This window comes from Rutidosis leptorrhynchoides, chromosome 2 (genome assembly GCF_046630445.1).
Source record: "Rutidosis leptorrhynchoides isolate AG116_Rl617_1_P2 chromosome 2, CSIRO_AGI_Rlap_v1, whole genome shotgun sequence".
NCBI classification, from domain to species: domain Eukaryota; kingdom Viridiplantae; phylum Streptophyta; class Magnoliopsida; order Asterales; family Asteraceae; genus Rutidosis; species Rutidosis leptorrhynchoides.
The window spans coordinates 60949295-60958302 of record NC_092334.1 but is presented as its reverse complement, the minus strand read 5'-3'; positions in this window follow the sequence as shown (position 1 = coordinate 60958302).

Here is a 9008-nt window from a genome sequence, read left to right as displayed (position 1 = left end):
TGACGGCGCCGTTAACTTAGGTCCCGTTGCGTGGTCGTAGTCCCTATATGAGACTCGTTTGACCAAAATTATGTCGCATTCATTTGAAAGGTACAAGACTTGCAAGTTTAGTTTACAAAACCGTTCGACAACAAGTCTAAGTTTACAAAAGTCATAAAGTATAAATGAAATAACTTGCGACATAATTAGTTTAAAAACACAGTTGCTATAAATAGCGTAAGTATGTAAACAAAAGTTTGAATCCAAAAGTGCTATCCCTAGCGTATGCATGCATGGTTGACTCCAATCAAGTAATCAAAGAGTGCGGAAGCATGTATCAAGTAGCCAAGTATGAACCTGAGAAAACATGTAGAAAACTGTCAACGAAAAACGTTGGTGAGATCATAAATGTATTTGTGAAAGTATGTTTTTGAATCACAAGGTTTAGTATCAAGCGTATACATCTCTAAAGATGTGTTTGTATCAAAAAGTATACATCTCAAAAGATGTTATTTGTAAACCATAAGATTTTGTATAAAGTGAATATCAAGCGTATACATCTCAAAAGATGTTGTCTGTATCACGAGCACCCAATTACCAAAACTTAACTGAATCTTACCTCTGCATAATAGTGTTAGAACCTACACTATATACCGAAAATACGTTTCATCCGTCAGATGAGGGTTCGTCAAACCCGCATGGCCACACAACATAATTTCTCGCTCACACCCTACAAGTGTAACTAATGGTAATTGAACTTGAGGATTTTCGTTCTAACTCGTATGTATCTTTGCTCTTGTATTCGCATTTGTATTCAAAGTATGAAAGTATAAACCGTATAAATGTATATAAAGTATATGTTTCTCAGCCCACGATTTAAAAGTATAAAAGTATTTGCAAAGGTGGGACTATGATCTCACCTCGAGTGCACGAGTATAAAAGTACTTCACAAAGTAACGTATGCATGAAAGTTGCTTAGCCTTGACCTAAACAAGTAAGTTGTGTCAATTAACCGGTTACGATACAAGGTCGGGTGAAATGTGTTCAATTAGTCCTATGGCTCGTTACGACTCGAATAGTATAACATGTGAATCACGTTGTCAAGTTTTATGCAAGAATCACGTATAAAAGCATGTTAGAACGTTTGCATAAAAGTTTGGTTAAGTTTGACTAAAAGTCAAACTTGGTCAAAGTCAACGAAAAAGTCAACATGTTCGGGTCGGGCCCCGGACTATTTTTCTATGCTAATTATTCATATACAAGTATATTAAAACAAGTTTCATGTGAATCGGAGGTCGATAGCTAGTCAAACATTTCGCGTGAAATGCGCCAAACAAAGCAGAATCTGGCCAGGCCAATCCGCGCGCCGCGCGGGGATGGGGCGCGCCGCGCCACCATCTGGGCAGACACTTTCCTGTTTTTCAAAGTATGCACGAACCAAAACATTTTCCAACCCAACTCTTGACCCGCAAACACTTATAATGCCTATCATATATCGTCGAAAAGGTATTTTGACGAGGAATACAACTAACCACATATCATCAATCAAAAACATCATTTTCAACAACCGATTTCTCGTCAAGTGATCAATAAAAGTCTATTTTCAAATTTTCAAGTTCCTCAAATGCATTTTGAGTTTCGGGAATCCAATTCTCACATATGATATGCCGTTTTGAAGGTAATGAAGCATACATTACAACTAAACACTAACAATTAACATTCCATGGCATTCAAGCATCCAAAAATTCATGTCAAGAACTATCAAACCCTAGTCAAACATCTCAAAATCAATAATCATGCTTTTGAAGTTTTCTTAATCAACCTACACATCAAATTGAAGCTAATGATGCTAGTAACACATTTAATACATGAACTTTAACAATTAAACAACATTTAATCATCCAAAATCAAAGATTAAGCACACCCATTTCAAAGTTCATACTAGTTACTCCAAATCAACAAATCGAGCAAACAAAACATATATTCATGTTATACACGAGCCATAGACACTAACTAACACAATTTCAAGTCAAAAACACGAATTTAAAGAAAATTAGTGATTTTAGAAAGTTACCCAAATGAGATGAAATTGGTATCAAAATGTAGAGGATGAAGAGAGGATCACGAAAATGTAATTTGTTTTGATGTTTGCTCCATGATTCGGTTTTAGATGATGAATTTGTGTTTGAGGGTTTTGTGTTCATAAAAGGGAAGTAGAGAGAAAAAGGGAGGAAGAAGGTGAAAGTGTTGGTGAAAATGAATGGATGAGATGGGGTTTGACTAGTTGACCTAGTCACTAGTTTGGCCCCTTTGCAACTTCGGTCCCTCAGGTTTCAAAGCGGGTGCGGGAATTAGCCAAACGAATATTTTGAAAACGCTCGAGTAAACGAGTGATGTTATAATTAAATAACGGAAATATTATGAACGTTAGTCAACGGAAACTACGAATTTAGATAACGGAAGATATTATCTAAAAAAAAAAGACGGTCGTTAAAATAATTTAACGGAAAAAAAAATGCGGGATGTTACAGTATCCACACCTCAAAAGAAATTTCGTCCCGAAATTTAGTTGGAAGTAGTAGTTGTTGAATCTTCCTCGAGATCTTGCGTTGTAAATTCTACGGATAAGTGAAGGTACGTCCTTGGGCATTTCAACGAACTTCGACGGTCGGGATTTTTACGTTGGGTTGAAGTTTGGTTTCACGATTCATAATTTCAACCGGTTCTCCTAGGAAGTGGAGTGTACCATCGATAGCAAGCTCATCGAAGGGAATAGCAAGTTACGTCTTCAGGTTCTATGTAGGATGAACGGAGACTCAAACGAGTCGGAAAATCTAAATGGCTAGCAACGGGTCCAAAACTCCCTAAGATTTTTAAAAGGATCAAAATATCGCGAATTTAGCTTTCTACGTTTCTCGAAATGAATTACACCTCCTCAAAGTGCGACTTTTAACGTGACGCGGTTTCCCATGGAATTCGAAAGGTTTACGTGTAACATCGGCATAGCTCCTGGTGATTACGAGTCGCGTTGGGTCTTGCTTGAATATGAATAAATCCTCTCGATTGCTCATGAATAAGCTCGGCCCCGGTGAATTGATCATCGTTTACTTGGTTTCGACAAAAAGGAGGATGACGTTTCCGGTCACATGTGGTTTCAAAAGGTGTGACGTTAAAACTCGAATGAAAATCATTGTAGTACGAGGATTAAGCTAAAGGAAAATACTTTTCTCAAGTAAATTTGAAGTTAGTAATACAACTAGTATTATGGATTCTAAGGTTTAAATCGTATGTTTGTTCGGTCCGTCGGGTTGCGGATGGTACGCGGTACTCATGTCTAAACGTGGTCCCGAGACTTTTTGTGAGGCACTCCGAAGTCTAGAAGTGAAACGAGGATCTCGATCCGAAACAAAGTACATTCCGTAAGGTATATTTGAACAAGTTTGTTAGGACAAGTTTCTCAAGAAAATTCGCGTCGCGGAAGATTTATCGGTTTCCAAAAACGTTCGTCGGGACTATTCACCCTCGAGGCGAATACTAGCATAACGTGAAGAGTCTCTCTCCATTGAGAATTTAAAATAAAAGATTTCCTGAACTGGAATTACGAGTGTAAGGCGAGAGAAGTTTCCGCCTCGATGCGAGCATAACGAGTAAGTTGTAGTTAGTCAATAAGACTGTGCGAGGACGAGATAGTATACACGTGTAACGTATGGTCAAAGTTGGGAGAATTCGTCATTCATTCGGAAGCATAAATATAGTTCGACAATAATCGAAGATGTGTCCCTGGTATGGTGGTTGTCAGTACTTTCGGAGTTTTCAGATGTCCAAACATGAAAGGATGAAGTCATGTACATGGCACATGGTGGTGTTTAGGTTGATCGAGTCTAACCACCATCACGTGTCACTAGAACTTTGGTATGTCTTACCGTAATATAACCACATTGATCGAGTGTCGTTATATTACGCTAACTCATACCTCCATTCCCACATCACTCTATAGATTCAAGTTCATGTAATCGTGAAGTTTAAAATAAACAAAGTGTAACGACGTCTCTAACGTGACTCGTATTGAATCGAAAGAATTAGTGCAACTATAAAGAAGCGTTCCCCGAGGGAAGTGTATAAATGATTGTTCACGTCAATGTGGTTCGAGTCAGACAATAAGGTATTCAGGTATGAAAAGAGTAACGAGTCATGATAACGAGTAGCACGCAACCGTAGTGATAAATGTTGATAACGATACTCACCTAGAGTAGTGATGGTAGTAACACCAAAAAGTAGATAGTAAGAAACACCAGCGGGAAACCGATAGTAAGTTGAAACGGTGGCAAATAACAATCCGGGAGACAGAGTTCCCGAACAAGTGTGACTAATGAAGTCGTCGTCATCCATACGTGTATGAATCATGAATTTACGTGTGTTACCAAAAAGTGGCGGAATACGAGTTCGTAGGATGAAGGTTGGGTACCATTAAAAAGTTTGCCTAAGAATGATTCAAGTATAATGCACAAGTAGTCAAGTAAGTGCTATCTATAGCAAATGTATGTCAGAATGCAAATGCTAACTATCCGGTTGTAGTCTAGACTCACTAATGCGTCCTAACGACTCTGTTAGACACACTAATGCACGTCCTAGTTCCCTACAACCAACGCTCTGATACCACTTGTAGCGACAGATGGGGTAGAAACCCACCCAATGCCTTTCCAGCTAACTGCTTGGTGACCACTGAGTGTACCTCAGACACTGATTTTACGGCCCGCATTTCTGCCAAACTGCCAACCCTCAAATTCCAAGGGATCGCAAGGGGTAAGAGCCAATGCTTCGTCACAGGTAACACTGTGAGAACCCCCTCTACGATTAACCCGCCAAAAAGCATAGTCCGTATGAGTGCCCGGCCTAACAGCCGGCGCGCGTGACTACCTTTACGGCTAAGGTTAAACCAGCTCTGATACCACTTGTAACGACCCGACCAAAACCGTTATTGACGGCGCCGTTAACTTAGGTCCCGTTGCGTGGTCGTAGTCCCTATATGAGACTCGTTTGACCAAAATTATGTCGCATTCATTTGAAAGGTACAAGACTTGCAAGTTTAGTTTACAAAACCGTTCGACAACAAGTCTAAGTTTACAAAAGTCATAAAGTATAAATGAAATAACTTGCGACATAATTAGTTTAAAAACACAGTTGCTATAAATAGCGTAAGTATGTAAACAAAAGTTTGAATCCAAAAGTGCTATCCCTAGCGTATGCATGCATGGTTGACTCCAATCAAGTAATCAAAGAGTGCGGAAGCATGTATCAAGTAGCCAAGTATGAACCTGAGAAAACATGTAGAAAACTGTCAACGAAAAACGTTGGTGAGATCATAAATGTATTTGTGAAAGTATGTTTTTGAATCACAAGGTTTAGTATCAAGCGTATACATCTCTAAAGATGTGTTTGTATCAAAAAGTATACATCTCAAAAGATGTTATTTGTAAACCATAAGATTTTGTATAAAGTGAATATCAAGCGTATACATCTCAAAAGATGTTGTCTGTATCACGAGCACCCAATTACCAAAACTTAACTGAATCTTACCTCTGCATAATAGTGTTAGAACCTACACTATATACCGAAAATACGTTTCATCCGTCAGATGAGGGTTCGTCAAACCCGCATGGCCACACAACATAATTTCTCGCTCACACCCTACAAGTGTAACTAATGGTAATTGAACTTGAGGATTTTCGTTCTAACTCGTATGTATCTTTGCTCTTGTATTCGCATTTGTATTCAAAGTATGAAAGTATAAACCGTATAAATGTATATAAAGTATATGTTTCTCAGCCCACGATTTAAAAGTATAAAAGTATTTGCAAAGGTGGGACTATGATCTCACCTCGAGTGCACGAGTATAAAAGTACTTCACAAAGTAACGTATGCATGAAAGTTGCTTAGCCTTGACCTAAACAAGTAAGTTGTGTCAATTAACCGGTTACGATACAAGGTCGGGTGAAATGTGTTCAATTAGTCCTATGGCTCGTTACGACTCGAATAGTATAGCATGTGAATCACGTTGTCAAGTTTCATGCAAGAATCACGTATAAAAGCATGTTAGAACGTTTGCATAAAAGTTTGGTTAAGTTTGACTAAAAGTCAAACTTGGTCAAAGTCAACGAAAAAGTCAACATGTTCGGGTCGGGCCTCGGACTATTTTTCTATGCTAATTATTCATATACAAGTATATTAAAACAAGTTTCATGTGAATCGGAGGTCGATAGCTAGTCAAACATTTCACGTGAAATGCGCCAAACAAAGCAGAATCTGGCCAGGCCAATCCGCGCGCCGCGTGGGGATGGGGCGCGCCGCGCCACCATCTGGGCAGACACTTTCCTGTTTTTCAAAGTATGCACGAACCAAAACATTTTCCAACCCAACTCTTGACCCGCAAACACTTATAATGCCTATCATATATCGTCGAAAAGGTATTTTGACGAGGAATACAACTAACCACATATCATCAATCAAAAACATCATTTTCAACAACCGATTTCTCGTCAAGTGATCAATAAAAGTCTATTTTCAAATTTTCAAGTTCCTCAAATGCATTTTGAGTTTCGGGAATCCAATTCTCACATATGATATGCCGTTTTGAAGGTAATGAAGCATACATTACAACTAAACACTAACAATTAACATTCCATGGCATTCAAGCATCCAAAAATTCATGTCAAGAACTATCAAACCCTAGTCAAACATCTCAAAATCAATAATCATGCTTTTGAAGTTTTCTTAATCAACCTACACATCAAATTGAAGCTAATGATGCTAGTAACACATTTAATACATGAACTTTAACAATTAAACAACATTTAATCATCCAAAATCAAAGATTAAGCACACCCATTTCAAAGTTCATACTAGTTACTCCAAATCAACAAATCGAGCAAACAAAACATATATTCATGTTATACACGAGCCATAGACACTAACTAACACAATTTCAAGTCAAAAACACGAATTTAAAGAAAATTAGTGATTTTAGAAAGTTACCCAAATGAGATGAAATTGGTATCAAAATGTAGAGGATGAAGAGAGGATCACGAAAATGTAATTTGTTTTGATGTTTGCTCCATGATTCGGTTTTAGATGATGAATTTGTGTTTGAGGGTTTTGTGTTCATAAAAGGGAAGTAGAGAGAAAAAGGGAGGAAGAAGGTGAAAGTGTTGGTGAAAATGAATGGATGAGATGGGGTTTGACTAGTTGACCTAGTCACTAGTTTGGCCCCTTTGCAACTTCGGTCCCTCAGGTTTCAAAGCGGGTGCGGGAATTAGCCAAACGAATATTTTAAAAACGCTCGAGTAAACGAGTGATGTTATAATTAAATAACGGAAATATTATGAACGTTAGTCAACGGAAACTACGAATTTAGATAACGGAAGATATTATCTAAAAAAAAAAGACGGTCGTTAAAATAATTTAACGGAAAAAAAAAATGCGGGATGTTACAGGTGCCATTCCCTTCAAAATAGTCAAATGGAACAAGTTAATCATACAGAATATTAAGAGTAGTTAATAGTATTTCGTAGCATAATATGAACTCATTTATAAAAGCTTTTTCTTCATATTAGCGTTTTATAAGTTTAAATTCAGGTAGTACCTACCCGTTAAGTTCATACTTAGTAGCTAATATACAATTCAACTACTACAATTCTATATGAAAAACTGATTATAATAATATTTCGCGTTCAAACTTTTATACAATATTTTACAAACTTACAATACCGCTTATTTTACATAAAGCATGAAATATAGCACACAATAACTTTGATACAAGATAGTTGTGAAGATAATTCTAGCTAGTACACAAGTCGTTCAGCAAAGGCAATAAAGACACGTAATTCATACGTCCAGAAACAAGTCATGCATTCTGGTTTTACTAGGACTACTTCTCATCCTTGGTCTTGTGGAACATAACCGTTATGGCCGTTGATAAGACAGCGTGTTGTAACGTCGTCAAAGGGACGAGGGTTACGTAATGTCCAACAGTCCCGTAACAATCTAAAAACCTCATTTCTTACCCCAATTACCGACTCCGTCACTTGTGGAAACGTTTTGTTTAATAGTTGTAGCCCGATGTTCTTGTTCTCACTTTGGTGAGAAGCGAACATTACTAATCCGTAAGCATAACATGCTTCTTTATGTTGCATGTTAGCCGCTTTTTCTAAATCACGAAGTCCAATATTCGGATATATCGAGTCAAAATAATTTCTTAACCCATTGCGTAAAATAGCATTTGGGTTCCCCGCAATATATGCGTCAAAGTAAACATATCGTAACTTATGGATTTCCCAATGTGATATCCCCCATCTTTCGAACGAAAGCCTTTTATAAACCAAGGCATTCTTGGAACGTTCTTCGAATGTCTTACAAACTGACCTCGCCTTAAATAGTTGTGCCGAAGAATTCTGACCGACTCTAGACAAGATTTCATCAATCATGTCTCCGGGTAGGTCTCTTAAAATATTGGGTTGTCTATCCATTTTGTGTTTTTATACTGTAAAATAGACAAGAGTTAGATTCATAAAAAAATACTTATTAATACAAGCAATTTTTACATATATCATAAAGCATAAACACACTATATTACATATATTACACCACACGAATGCAACTATCTTATTCCGACTCGCTTGTTTCTTCTTCTTGGGTTTTGGTTCGTTTTGCCAAGTTTCTAGGGATATATGATGTTCCCCTAATACGAGCCGTCGTTTTTCACATTGGTTTAGAAAAACCTGGTGGTTTAGAGGTTCCCGGGTCATTGTTACAACTTAAGGACTTCGGGTGTTGACGATACATATAAAGTTCATCGGGGTTGGAATTAGATTTCTCTATTTTTATGCCCTTTCCATTATTATTTTCTTTTGCCTTTTTAAATTCAGTTGGGGTAATTTCTATAACATCATCGGAATTCTCGTCGGAATCCGATTCATCGGAGAATTGGTAATCCTCCCAATATTTTGCTTCCTTGGCGGAAACACCATTGACCA